This window comes from Pinus tabuliformis, chromosome 1_2, assembly GCF_031772625.1.
Source record: "Pinus tabuliformis cultivar Carrire ecotype Pingquan chromosome 1_2, CPIR1, whole genome shotgun sequence".
In the NCBI taxonomy this organism is placed as follows: Eukaryota; Viridiplantae; Streptophyta; class Pinopsida; order Pinales; family Pinaceae; genus Pinus; species Pinus tabuliformis.
In genome coordinates, this window is record NC_142298.1 from 690,479,208 (window position 1) to 690,492,230 (window position 13,023).

Sequence of the window (13,023 nt, forward strand, 5' to 3'; positions counted from 1 at the left end):
AGACCAAAAAAACCAAAGGGATGCTGGTAAAATTAGACTTATCAAAAGCCTATGACCACCTGAGCTGGAAGTACCTACAGGGAATTTTGAAGGCGTTTGGCTTTGATGCAAGATGGATAAGCTGGATAATGTCGATGATATCGACCCCAGTTTTTTCAATCCTCCTCAATGGGACGCCCATAGAGGCATTCAATGCAACCTGTGGGCTCAGGCATGGTGACCTGATATTCCCGTTCCTATGCATACTGGCTGCGGAAGGACTAGGAAGGTATGTAAAAGAGAAAGTTCAAAGGGAATAGTATACAGGCCTCAGAATGTGGGGGAATGACTTACCTTTAACTCACCAATAGTTCGTAGATGACATAATGATGTACGAACAAGCAACCCTTAGGGAAGCCAGAGGGTTGATGGATATCCTAACTGACTTCATGAGCGCCTTGGGGATGAAGATAAATAAGGAAAAATATGATATCTTTTTCTTTAATACGAAAAACCCATCACAAGCTTTTCTAGCAAGAATAATGGGATTCCGCATTGGTAATCTCCCCATGAAATACCTAGGAATACAGCTAAGTGACCAACAAACTAGAGTGGCAAACTGGAAGGCCTTGCTGGCAAAGATCCAAGGGAGAATGCAGAATTGGACATTCAGATCACTGAATATGCTGAGTCGTGTTATATTACTAAGAGAAATGCTCCAAGCGATCTTGATTTACCAATTATCTAGCCAAGAGATGCCTAAAATAGTTTTCCAAAGGATGATTGACATCTTCAAAATGTTCTTGTGGAAAGGGCCCAAAACAGAAAAAAAAAAAAAAAAAAAAAAAAAAAAAAAAAAAAAAAAAAAAAAAAAAAAAAAATGGGCCCTGCTATCGTGGAATTGGCTCAGAAAACCCCTAAAAGATGGTGGATTAGGTCTCAGAGACCCATACATTCTCAATTAGGTCATGGGGGCAAAGCTCTGGTGGAGATGGATCCAGGGAGGAGCAGATCTATGGAAGGAAATATGGGGGAGAAAGTATGGAATGCCGAGCTCGATTGAAGGAAGGCTGAGAGTCCAGGATAATATTAAGGGATCGACCATATGGAACTTAGCCTCAGAAAATAGAGATCTGATAAGAACCCATAGCTTCTAGGAAATAAGGGGAGGAGACAAAGAAAAATTCTGGGAAGAGGTGTGGCAACAAAGAGAAAAACTCAACAATAGACTTGAGCTAGGAGTAGTATGTCAGTATACCAATAACCCTGTAGACCAAACAGTAAAAAAAAATTGGAGCTTGGACCCAAGAGAATACTGGAGAAAATGGAAATAGAAACAAGATTGGCCAGATGCTCCAGAAACCACCCAATGGGAGGTTTATGAGAAAGAGATGGAAACTCGAAAAATTGCAATAGTGGAAGGGCTGGACATAATAAGATGGGGGTATAGAATCAAAGGGATGTTTACGATTAAAGAGCGCTATCATCTGCAAGCAGCGCACCACCTGCAACAAGGGACACAGATATGGGACGGAATCTGAAAAGACAAGTCATGGCCAAAAATGGCTTTCTTCATGTGGATATTCTGACATGGGCAAGCACTTACTTGGGACCAACTTCAGAAAAAAGGTCTACAGGGACCCTCGATCTGAAGTATCTATGCCAAACAAGCAGAAATAATGGAACACCTGACTAGTGCCTATAGATACATTGAAAACCTGTGGAGAAACCATGAACAACTCTTTGGAGTCAATGACAGGAACCAACCTAGTATGAAAGAAACAATGGAAAATTGGCAAGAAAATCCTTACCAAAACCCCATTCTGAATTATGCGTGGAGAATATCCTTAGGCTTCATATTATGGGCAACCTAGAAGGAAACAAATAGAAGGATCTTAAAAAAATAAAAAAGATCAGAAGTAGAACGATGGAAAATGATACTCCAGAACATAAGGGAAACAATCATTGTCGAGAAATGGTATGCAGAGGAATGGGGAAAAAATCCACAGGAAGAATGAATAATGATGGGACTAAGCTTGAAGCCAAGCATGATGAGCCCCACTGCGTGGAAACATCATCCCCCCCATTGTGAGATTGTGAATAGTTTCACACAGCCCCAAAAATAATTCATTAAACTCAACTTCGATGGAGCTGTGAAAGGGAATCTGGGGGCAGCAGGGACTGGAGGAGTGTTTAGAGATGACAAAGGGAATACGATTCACCTGTTTTCCATGGATTGTGGCATTGTGAGCAACAATGAAGCAAAGCTCTAGGCATTGAAGCGGGGATTGGAAATCGCAGTAAGGGAAAGGTTTTAGAGGCTGGAGGTGGAAGGAGACTTGAAGCTGGCAATAGACATGATGAAAAAACTCCAGCAAGGAACATCATGGGAGAAAATTAGCCAAAGTTGGAGGACTACAAGGCTCATCCAAGAGGTTGGTAATATAATTCGATAGATTGGCTACATTATCCTGACACATGTCCGCAAGACGGGCAACGTGGCAGCAAATAATCTTTCCAATTGGGGTGCGGGTAGGTAGGTAGAAACCTGGATATAAGGGGAGAAGAGTTAAGACAAATGGATGGGATAAGAAGGCTAGAGGAGATTCTAGAAAACGACAAGGAAAAGGGAGAAAACCCTCGATCGGGGTGTGGTAGGGAAGAAGGGGAGAAGACAGAAGAGGTGGGCCAGAGGGGATGGGAGCTAGTTGCACCAAAAGCTAGCCACCTGGGCCCAAAGAAAGATGGGGTATTGGGAGGTGGCAGGATGCAACAGCAGGCGGGGCAGCACGCTGGACAAGGCAGGGTAGAGGATGGTACTGAGATAGTACAGGTGTGGTCGAGGATGGAAGAGAGCGACAGAGGCTTGGAGTCAAGCGAGAGGGTGGGCAGACCAATGATGGAAAGTGGCATGGAGTCAGAAGGAAACCCACGGCAGGAGCAGCGGATGGCACGAGTGAAGTAATGGAAGGGTCAGGGGAACCTCATTCCAAGGAAATCGAATGAAATATTGGACGACGGGAAGAGGAAGAGGGCAAGTGGGGGGCCGGATGGAAGTTAGGTGGGGCAGCTGGACAAAGCAACAAGAGGCAAAGGCAGATGAGAGAGAAGGTAGCTGCATGCAAAGGGAGAAGGAGAAAGAACGTGCAGCAGAAGGTGGTGGATGCAGGTTGGAGGACGTCGAGAGGATAATGGGCTTCACTGCAAAGCATTGGTATGTTTTTTCGGTTTCCTTTCTCGTTTGCATCACAGAAATGAATGTTACAAAGGAATTCGGGGAGTGGGTTGAGGGAAGGCAAGACTCAGAATGAGTCGAGCCCTGGGTTGTCTAGGATTCTAACCCATCCAAATGGAGAGTCTATGCCTAGAATGCTAATGGAGGGAGGGGGATCGGGAATTCTATAGTGTATCTCTGGGTAGATGGGATTCGAGGGAATGATCACATGTGGACCTTCATAAAAGCGTATATGGTTGGAAATCAGCCGGAGGTAAGAGCTCAAATTGCAGAGTGGGAGAGGGAACTGAATGACAATATAACCAATCAGGATATAGAGACAGAAGAATGGGAAGCCATGGTGAGAGATCCAGGGAACACCATAGGGAGACACGTTATTTCGGCAAACAATCCAGCAATACTGGGTTATGAAGAACATAGTGGCCCGAGAAATGACATTATACAAGGAATAAGAGGAGCAGGAGGAGGCCCGGAAAAAAGAGGAAGCCCGAACAATGGAACCCAGTATGAAGGATCTTCATAGAGAAATTGATGTTGTCCATATTCAAGTGTAGAAACAATCTCGCACTGAATAGGATAGAGCAAAGCTTACAGGACATGAAGAGGAGCGAAATCTCGGGGTCCAGCGTGAAATCCCCAGCCCTAGTGGACTCATCTGACAAATGAAATAGGTCCTGAAACATATTTTTGTTTTATGCCGGATAGCCTTTAATTTTTTAAGATGAAATTTATAGTAGATAGAACTACAAATGTTGCTTGGATGGTGTTGAAAATTTTATTCAAATTTTGGACAGCATTTAACGCAGACAGGTGGCCAACAAACCTGGTTTCCTGCCAGCAGGTTGAGACCACCTACAAATTTTGTTAAAAACACTTCTATGGTCTGGAAATATTAATAGAGAAAGTACTACCAAGCTTACAAAAAAAAAATTTTATTGACATATGCTTAAAAATATATTAATAATAAAAAAATAATTTTAATTTGAGTGATAGAATTTCTCCATGTACATGTTATATAAAATATTTTAATGTCAATTATGTATTGTATTATATATCATTTTTAATAAATTTATGTATACATCATGAAAAAATTAAGTTTTTATGGTTAAAATGTTTATTTGGTCCTATATATCTTGTATTTAGCATTCAAAAAAATAATTTAAACAAAGAAAAACAACATTGTATTTTTCACTCTAAAGAAGTTTGTATGTGAAGAAATTTCAATTGTGTCAGCTATGTGAAGAAATTTGATCTCTCTCAGCTCATGTTAGATCCGCATTTAAAATGGGTCTATGTTGGTTAAGATATATAATGTACACATTGTTGTAATTATTTCCTTAAGTATTTTGTGATGTATAAATATTCTTTTTTAATTAAGGTTTCATTCTAACAATAAGTTATAGTATTTCTCTTTATCACAATATGATTTTTAAGAGATTATCATTATTATTGTAATAAAAATTTAAATAGCATTTTAACAAATTATGGATAAATAATTGAAATTGAATTTTAAAAGTATTTCTATGGTAAAAGTAATTTTCAAAGGTATATATGTTAGATGTATTTGATTTATTTCAATGAATTATTTTATAGTAATATAGGAAAATGGCATACATAAAGTTTAGTGAATATAATAATACAAAAATTATTAAAGTAATTGTTGTCACCCTCTGTAAAAAAGTTCTTTACCCGTCAAAAAGGTGCAATAGAGAAGAAACGTTTACAGTCATATTTCTAGCTACAAAAGAAATCAAAGCTAAATCAGCCCCACTCTATTTGATAGTGCTCAGAATTAGCTTTCCAACGGTATATGGAAATCCCCGAATGGACCCCAGAATGAAAAGTTAGAGAAAAATGAAGTTTCCTTTTGAAAATCTAAGGACAAGGAGAAATTTTCCTAAGTATAAAATCTCGGATCCCACATATCAGAGTTTTTAAAGAAGTGGTATTGGAGGTCAAATAAAATCAGTGATCAACGATCATTGATATCAGTAATCAAGAATTAGAGGTCCTGCATATCGACGATCCTGCATATCGACAATCCCAAATATTAGAGGTCCCAAGGCGCAACACAATAGCAGAGGCATTTCACCGATATGCGATTAGCAATCCCGCACATCGGCAATCCCACACATCATAGGTCTAAGGAATTGGGGCATCAAGAGATCGGTGCATTGCAATTAGCGATCAAACAGGTGACAACCTTTTAAAGTTGTGACATCACATATAGTTTTGATTGTGATTAAATTCGCCAGGATTTGAGCCTCTAGTGTTAAAGCATCGGGAATGCCTTAATATATTTAACAAAGAAATCAGTCGCAAAACTAGAAGAGGGCTAAACTTTTCTCTCTCCTCAAGGGGGCCACGTGGCTGAATATCATTGGATCCGATAAATGAAACATGGCTACACATGATTGTTTCTGATACATGAAACTTGGAAACACATGGTTGGTTACAATATGGGACATGGGACAGATAAAATTAGCATGGTGTGGCAGTACGGTGGACACGTGATAGGTAGATTTGGAATTTTGAGGGGTCATGAGGGACCAAATCAGTGTGACACATGTCACCACTCACAAGGTGACATGCGGTGGAGGATGACGCCAAATCAGCAATCGGTGATTAGAGGATGAGCATTGTCACTCCTAGTGAAACCTCCAACTGCGATCTACCAATAAGGGGGCTCCGACATAAGGGTTGGCCTGCGGTCACATAAGGAGCTAGAGAAACAAGGGCTAAACAGAAAAGGTAATCAATGTTCAGCGATCAAAGAGGTGAAGTGTTATAAACCCATGTTATGAAACTGTCGATTAGAATTTTCCGATAGAGGCACTCTGACGTGGGGGATGGCCCATGGTTGTAAAGAGATTAAAGGACAAAAGGCATGGGGCTAAGAACCAAGGGTGATCCCTCATATCGGTGATTGCAGGATTTGGAAGGTGCAACCAAGTGCAATGCTATGAAATCACCGATTGCAATATCCCGATACTATGGGCCCAAGGCGATGCATACAAGTGGCATATGTTAAAGGTACGATAGAGGGAGCTCCGATATCGAAATAAGAACAAAGATTTTTTTAGTTTAAAGAATAAAGGGCTTGAAGTAGTTTATAAAGAAAAACAACTCCCAACAAGAGCCTAAATTCCTTAGCTCCTGAGGGCTAAGTTGATGGTCATAGCCCCCGATCATATGATGAAAAAGTATTGAAAGGGCTCAAAGCAAAGGGGGGCTAAAGGGATCAGAGTTTGTTGTTTCACAGAGCTTATTGCAGGTAAATATTGTGATAAGCATAATCTTTAATATTACATTGTGGTTGTTTTATGAGTCATGTTGCGATCCGATAACATGGTACAGAGCTTTGAAAGCATATGGGTCAACAACTGAGGCATTAAAGGAAGACATGGATCAGGTGGAAATTGGGATGGGCTAACCCTATGAAACCCCTTGTAACAAGAAACTAGGGTCAACACTGATAGGGGAATGAATTCGACTGCACTATGCCCATGTCTGCAGTGAGTAAATGAAGGTATGGGGGTTCAGGAGGATTTAATGGCTCAAGCATGGAGCTCCATGCAGTGAGGATATGAAGTATCACCTAGATGACCTCAGTTTTTGCACCATGGAATGTGTTAGGTTCCTATACCAATAAGAGTGATAATTTTGAATGAATAAGGTTAAGCCTTGTAATATTGTACACACCTTTTCTTTCTGCAAATTTTTTCCATATTAAAAAATTAAAAAATGTAAAGAGGGTATGTCCTAAAAGAAATATCAAGGGACAAAAAAGAAATAGAGAAGGTCAAAAAAATGAAAATATATGAACCCCAGAAAACAGAAAAAGACCATGGAGTGAGCAAGGCTAAATGCCACTACTTTTCACTTTTATGCATAATAATTATTGTGTGAAGCTTGTTATTCATGCCAAAATCCATGGTAATCAAATTGTTTAATATTGATTATATCATGCTTTGAATTTTATGTCTATAGTTAGAGAATAAAATTTGACCAAACAATTTAATCTTAGCATATCATTAGATATGTAGAGAAAATAAAAGGAGCTCATCAATTTAATTTGAGCCCTTGGATGATATAAGGTTAGAAATAGATAGTTTGTTTTATTAAAGAAACGATAGAATAAGGGTTTGCTATCCTAAATGCACCCAAAGAAATGAAGAAAACATGTTAAGGTAAGAAATGGGTAAGTAGAAGAAAGGTTGCTGAACTACAAAGTTGATTGGATCAAAACACATGCATCAGGCTTAGACACATATTTCAATATGTATGATCAACTGTGAAAGAAAAAACAAAGGTTTGCAAGTTAATGTGATTAACTCCCTGTCATTCATTTTTCCCCTTACTTACTAATTTCCTATCCACAAGTATGCTCTAACACTTTAAATCCTTCAAGTCAAAGAGGCTCAGAGCATTTATCTGAATTTTGGTGGGACCGGACCCTCGGCTTAATGACTTAAGGACATCAAGTGATTGAATCCCCTTCATAAAATTCATCTCGCCCTCATTACCCTAATAAAACCCCTTTTCCTAAGGTTAAAACTCTTTTGCCTAGGAAAAGTAAAAACAACTCCATGTTAAAGCCCTCTTCATTCAAAAAACCCACAAAATCATCTTATCCTAAGTATTGAGTATATGTAAATAAGGTGCGCAGATATTACATTTACATTTATACTTAAAGTTATACCCACTCCGCTCATCACATTTCATACTAATTTTTAATTTAATTATAGAAATCTCGATATACCTATCCCCGTATATTAAATAAATGCCTTAAATAATATCCCAACCCTTAGTTTTGATAAAAACTATACAATTTACCCCTTATCCCAACAAAATAAATAAAACAGGTCATTAAACCCCACCCGATCAACTAAGTCTGTGATTAAGTCTTAAATGAATCACAAACCGTCGGGAATTAAAGCCTTGGGCCCCCCAAAACCCATGGTCTTATCACCCACACACCTCCCTTGCACGACTGTCGTCTAATCATCTTCCCCTTCATCCAACAGTCCACAGCCATATCAGTCGCACCTGATGGCTGACCGTTACCCGCCCAATAAAGTGATTTTCTCCGATCCCCCGACTGCTATGTGTCACGCTCTGGAGTAGATCAGGTGACCCCTCTGAAATACTGCCCAACCTCCATAAGCGGTGTGATGGCCTGGGAAACTGCCTCCCCGCTCAACTTGCCAAACTGCCTACTGCTCATTCATAAAATTTGCTACCAAAAAGTAACCATCACTCCATAAAAAGGCTGAGAAGCCCTTTTTCAAATTTTTTGCTCGTTTTCTCTATGAACCTCTGTGAAGCAGTGTGATTCTTGCAAATGCTGAATTCACCATTTGAACTCTGAATTCACTCCTGAAGAAAGTTGCAGAGACCCCAGTCGACCTCTCAGTCTGTACCAGATCCATTCAAACCTCTGCAGCTATCGTGAACTCCAAATTTGCAAATAATTCACCCAATTCCAGGTATTCACCGTAAGTTACCACTCACCCTTTCAAATTTGGAAAACGTTCAGCCTGTGAAGTATTTTAATTAAGTAAAATTAATTGAAAAATACTTTAAATTTGAAAACCTGTGGCCAAACCCTCTGAAAAATCCCAGTTTCCGTGAAAAACCTCTGAATTAAACCTTTAAAGCCAAATTTAAATCCACAAGAACTAAATTATGGCTGCCCCTATTGCCATGGATGTTAGACCTATCACAACTCCACATTTGGACCTGGACCACCTTCCCCTGGCTGACAGGGATTTCCAAATTAAAGATACATCTACCCAGACCCTTCGGCTTAAAATCCATTGTTTAAGTAGGGAAAGATACCTCAACCATGCTAATGATATTGGCCTTTGGGAGTCAAATTTGCCCAAATACCAGTTCCCAAAGGTACATGTTTTCCCTGAAATTGTCCACCAGTGCCATGCCTGTTACATTTCCAGCCTGAGAGCTATTATGTCCCATGACCAAAAGATTATGTTCACCATTACAGCTGATTCCATTAATCAAATATCGCAAATCCAACCAGGTCAAAACCTAACCCCGCTCTCCATTGGGATTTTCTAGACCAGTACTCCAAGTTCAGTCTGTCCATGTTAGCCCAAATATTCTAGACATTCATTATAGAAGAGCAGTATATTCCCAAAGATCCCCCTCCATATGTTTCTGCCATGTTCTCCGAAAGGGGCAAACAAATCATCACCATGATATCATGTGTTCTTGGCTACACCACTAATGAATTAGTTGATAAACTTGTCCTAGCCTTCATGTCAATTTATACCCCAGAACAGTCTCCTGCTATTTTGTACAATTATGTTGAGTTCATAGCTTAGAGAATGCATGAATAGTTCACCAGGATGCACATCAAATATACATATGAGACCAGTCAGAGCAAAACACATATGCTAGATCATGTTTCAGAGCAGGAAGACACAGAAGGCTCAGTAGAAATAATTTATACTGATCTATATAGAAGTAAAGGCACAGCTCCATCTGAGGAAACACAGGGGCCATCCACATCACAGACCCAGATTTTGGAAAGGCAGCTAAGTGTAGAAGTATCCTCATTCAGTAGGCCTGCTGATAAGGATAAGGATATAAAAGATAGATATAAAGATATCAAGATGAGAAATGAGAAACTAAAGGCCCAAACTTATGCTCAGTATCTCAAACTCACACCTACTAATCAGACCAGGTTGATGTCTGCTTTCGACATCAAAGAAGGAAAACTACAGATGTCCTTCATAAAACCAACTGCACAACAGCCAAGGACATCAGTATAATACAAGCGAATTGATTTTGAAGTGATGGCAAGGGATATTCATCCCATAGACCAAATTGAGTTTCATAAATAGGCTGGAGAAATGATTTACTCCACCCTTACAGGTAAAGCCATAGCTTCCCATCAACTGAAAAATTCATTGACCAACATCTCAACTCAATATCAGTTAGAGAAGGCCTCCTCACAGGCCAAGGATACTAGAATCAAGTCTTTGGAAGACTTAGTGATTGAATTGGGACATGATCCCAAAGACATTAAAGCCACTGAGCAGCTGATTAAGAAAAAGAACGATGACATTGTAGCACTGAAAACAAATTGAAGATACCTCAGCTGTAGCATCCCCAAACACTGGAAGTTTTGGAGAACCAGACTAGACATGAAGAATTGATGGACCTAGTCCTGAAATTGAATGATCAATTAAGGGAGACAGAGAAGGAATTAGACACTTTAATTCAATTGAAGCAAAGTGATATTGCCACTACATCTGCAAATGTCATCCCAACAGTCTCAACAACAGTCCCTTCCACGTTGGTAGCCTCATTGGCTCCCACAACTCCTATGCCTACAACACAACTAGTTTCAACAGAGTCTACATCAGCAGCAGGTGCATTAGGTGAAGAAGCAGCAAAGTTGGTCAGAACCATGGAGGAAATGTCCATACAGGCTACAAAGATGAATAAGATGAAGGAAAAGATGACAAGCTTGGAAACAGAGTGCAAGCTTGCCAAGATCATGCACAAGGAAGAAGTGCAGAAAGCTGCCAGAATGAATGAAATATTAAAGGCCATGGAGAAAGATCTAACACTAAAGGAACCCCTTGGGCAAGCCAAGGAACTATTATGGGCCAATATCATTGACTTTGTCAATGATATTTGGCCATCCATTCAAGTGATTTTTGAACAGATAGATCTGATAAAGATAGCTATAGAAGCTATCCAAAAAGTCAAGGAAGAACTAGGAGACATGCCTGAAGATGCTACCAGACTTATCCACTTCCTCAATAGTAAAAACAAGTATGAACTTCAGGAATTGGATATAGAGGATAGGACAGAAAAAATTTTGGAGGTAAGAAAGGTCCTTTCCAAGAGAAACTTAATGTTAAACTTGGAGGACAAGTGTCAAAATATGCAGGTAGCAGTTGATAGATTTATGGCCAAGTTTCAAATTTTGAGAGAGAAAGGGTTACCTAGTCCCTTGGTCATAAATGACAAGCTCATGACACAACAGGATTATGACAACAAAATTAGAGAGCTAGCTAAATAACAAGCCAGTACATCATTGATAAAGGCATTGCCAACAGGCAAACTTCTTTACCAGACATTTGAAAACCTATTTTTCCTCCAGCATGAGGTGAAACACCTATTCATCACTAGGCCTAGTTTTGCTAAGTACAAAGAGGCAGATGAGATATATAGGAGGATCTTGAAAATCAATTTACCTAGTGCTGAATTATGGAAAAAATTGATTGATTTACTATAGTAAAATGTAGTAAAAAGGTTAATGTACAGCCAGCAGGGTAAAAGGTAAAGGAAGGTCAGCATGAGAAACGAGTATCAGTGTCAAAGTGTATCAGATGAAAGCCAAAACTAAACGTAGCTTCCAACATAAAAAAACCAAACAGCAAGGCAGCATAAAAGGATAGAAACCCAACTATAAAGGTCAGCAAAACCAAAATACTAGGGACAGCATGAAGCAGTTCAATAACTGTCTCTACCTTCTAGCAAGAAGATATTTTTATTTCCTAGATTAAATCTCAAGTTAGTTTGGGATATTTTGTAATAAACTTTTATATAAATACTTCACAATTCAAAGTATGTAGGGTGGATTCTTAGACATTTCTATAGACTTCTTGATCAAAAGATTGTAAAGTTATTGTATCACTGACTAGGCTAGCAAGCTGGATTGATGAATAAAGACAAGATATTTCACAAGATTCATGTATTAAGCGAAGTGCAGACAAGTATTTTCTCATGTTGTTGTTATCTTTCTTAAAGTTTTCCACAATCTTTAATGTATTTCTGAATCTGAATGCTATAACTGGAACAATATCTCAGAATTTGTTTAATTACACTGTGTTTTAGTAGTCAGGCATTTAAATTTTTTCTACTGATATCTAAGTTAAGGAATTCTTAATTTCTCCTTAGTTTAGGTTATTTCTTGCTAACCCATATCAAAGGATTCTTAGATGCCCTTTGTTCCGACTACCCTCTATTCCTCCTTTATATCTCAGTCTTAGAATTCTTAATTTCTCTATCACCTTGATTAAAACCATTTCACCCTCCTGTTCAAAAGACCTGCACTTTACTCTACTAGCTTTCCCTTTGAAAATTCCCTTTAGTAAGTTGATCCAATCTGGCTACCCTTCTATTGACTCCATAGCCCAATGATCTAAAGACATCATGTTATCCATATGTTTTAAGGATCCCACCATCCAATCTTCAATACAAATCAAAACCCCCCCTAAACATTCATAACTAACCTGAAATCCCAGCAAGCAAAGCTAAATCACATAGAGAGAGCCCTCTCTGAGCCTAGGTTTGCTAGAGCCTATGCCCAAAAGTTGGTTTGTGGTTACCTTGATCATTTTCTTTCTTATAATAACTTCTAGAGAAAATTATAAGTGATAACATAGTGTCAACCACACTGGGGAAATCGAGTCCTCAGTCCTAATAAAGCTTTAAAAAAATTCTAAATCTACATTCTGATCCTCTTAAAGTCATTTTTTATAAGTTATCTTGAAAATATCTTGCAAAAATAATTAAAAATTTTGAAATTCTGGCTTCCAGGAAGACTCATTTTACTAGGGCTTATCCAGAACCAAACCCTACCCTAGTAGTTGATAATCCCAACCTAATTTCAAGAAAATCTAAAAAGGAAGAATGTTCAGCTAGTCAAATACCATTAGTTAAAGCTAATTCATGTCTTGATGAGTGGTTATTTTTAGAAAAACTTCCCTTTGATGTGCTATTTGATCTTTCATTATTTAGAACAAAATCTGAAAGTGCAATCGATG

At 38.8% G+C, this 13,023-nt stretch overlaps 1 pseudogene; it reads left to right on the plus strand.

Moving 5' to 3' along the window:
* The first annotated feature begins 3,446 nt into the window (after nucleotides 1-3,446).
* The window catches only part of LOC149207630 (cation/H(+) antiporter 19-like), a 45,197-nt pseudogene continuing 35,620 nt past the window's right edge, over nucleotides 3,447-13,023 (plus strand).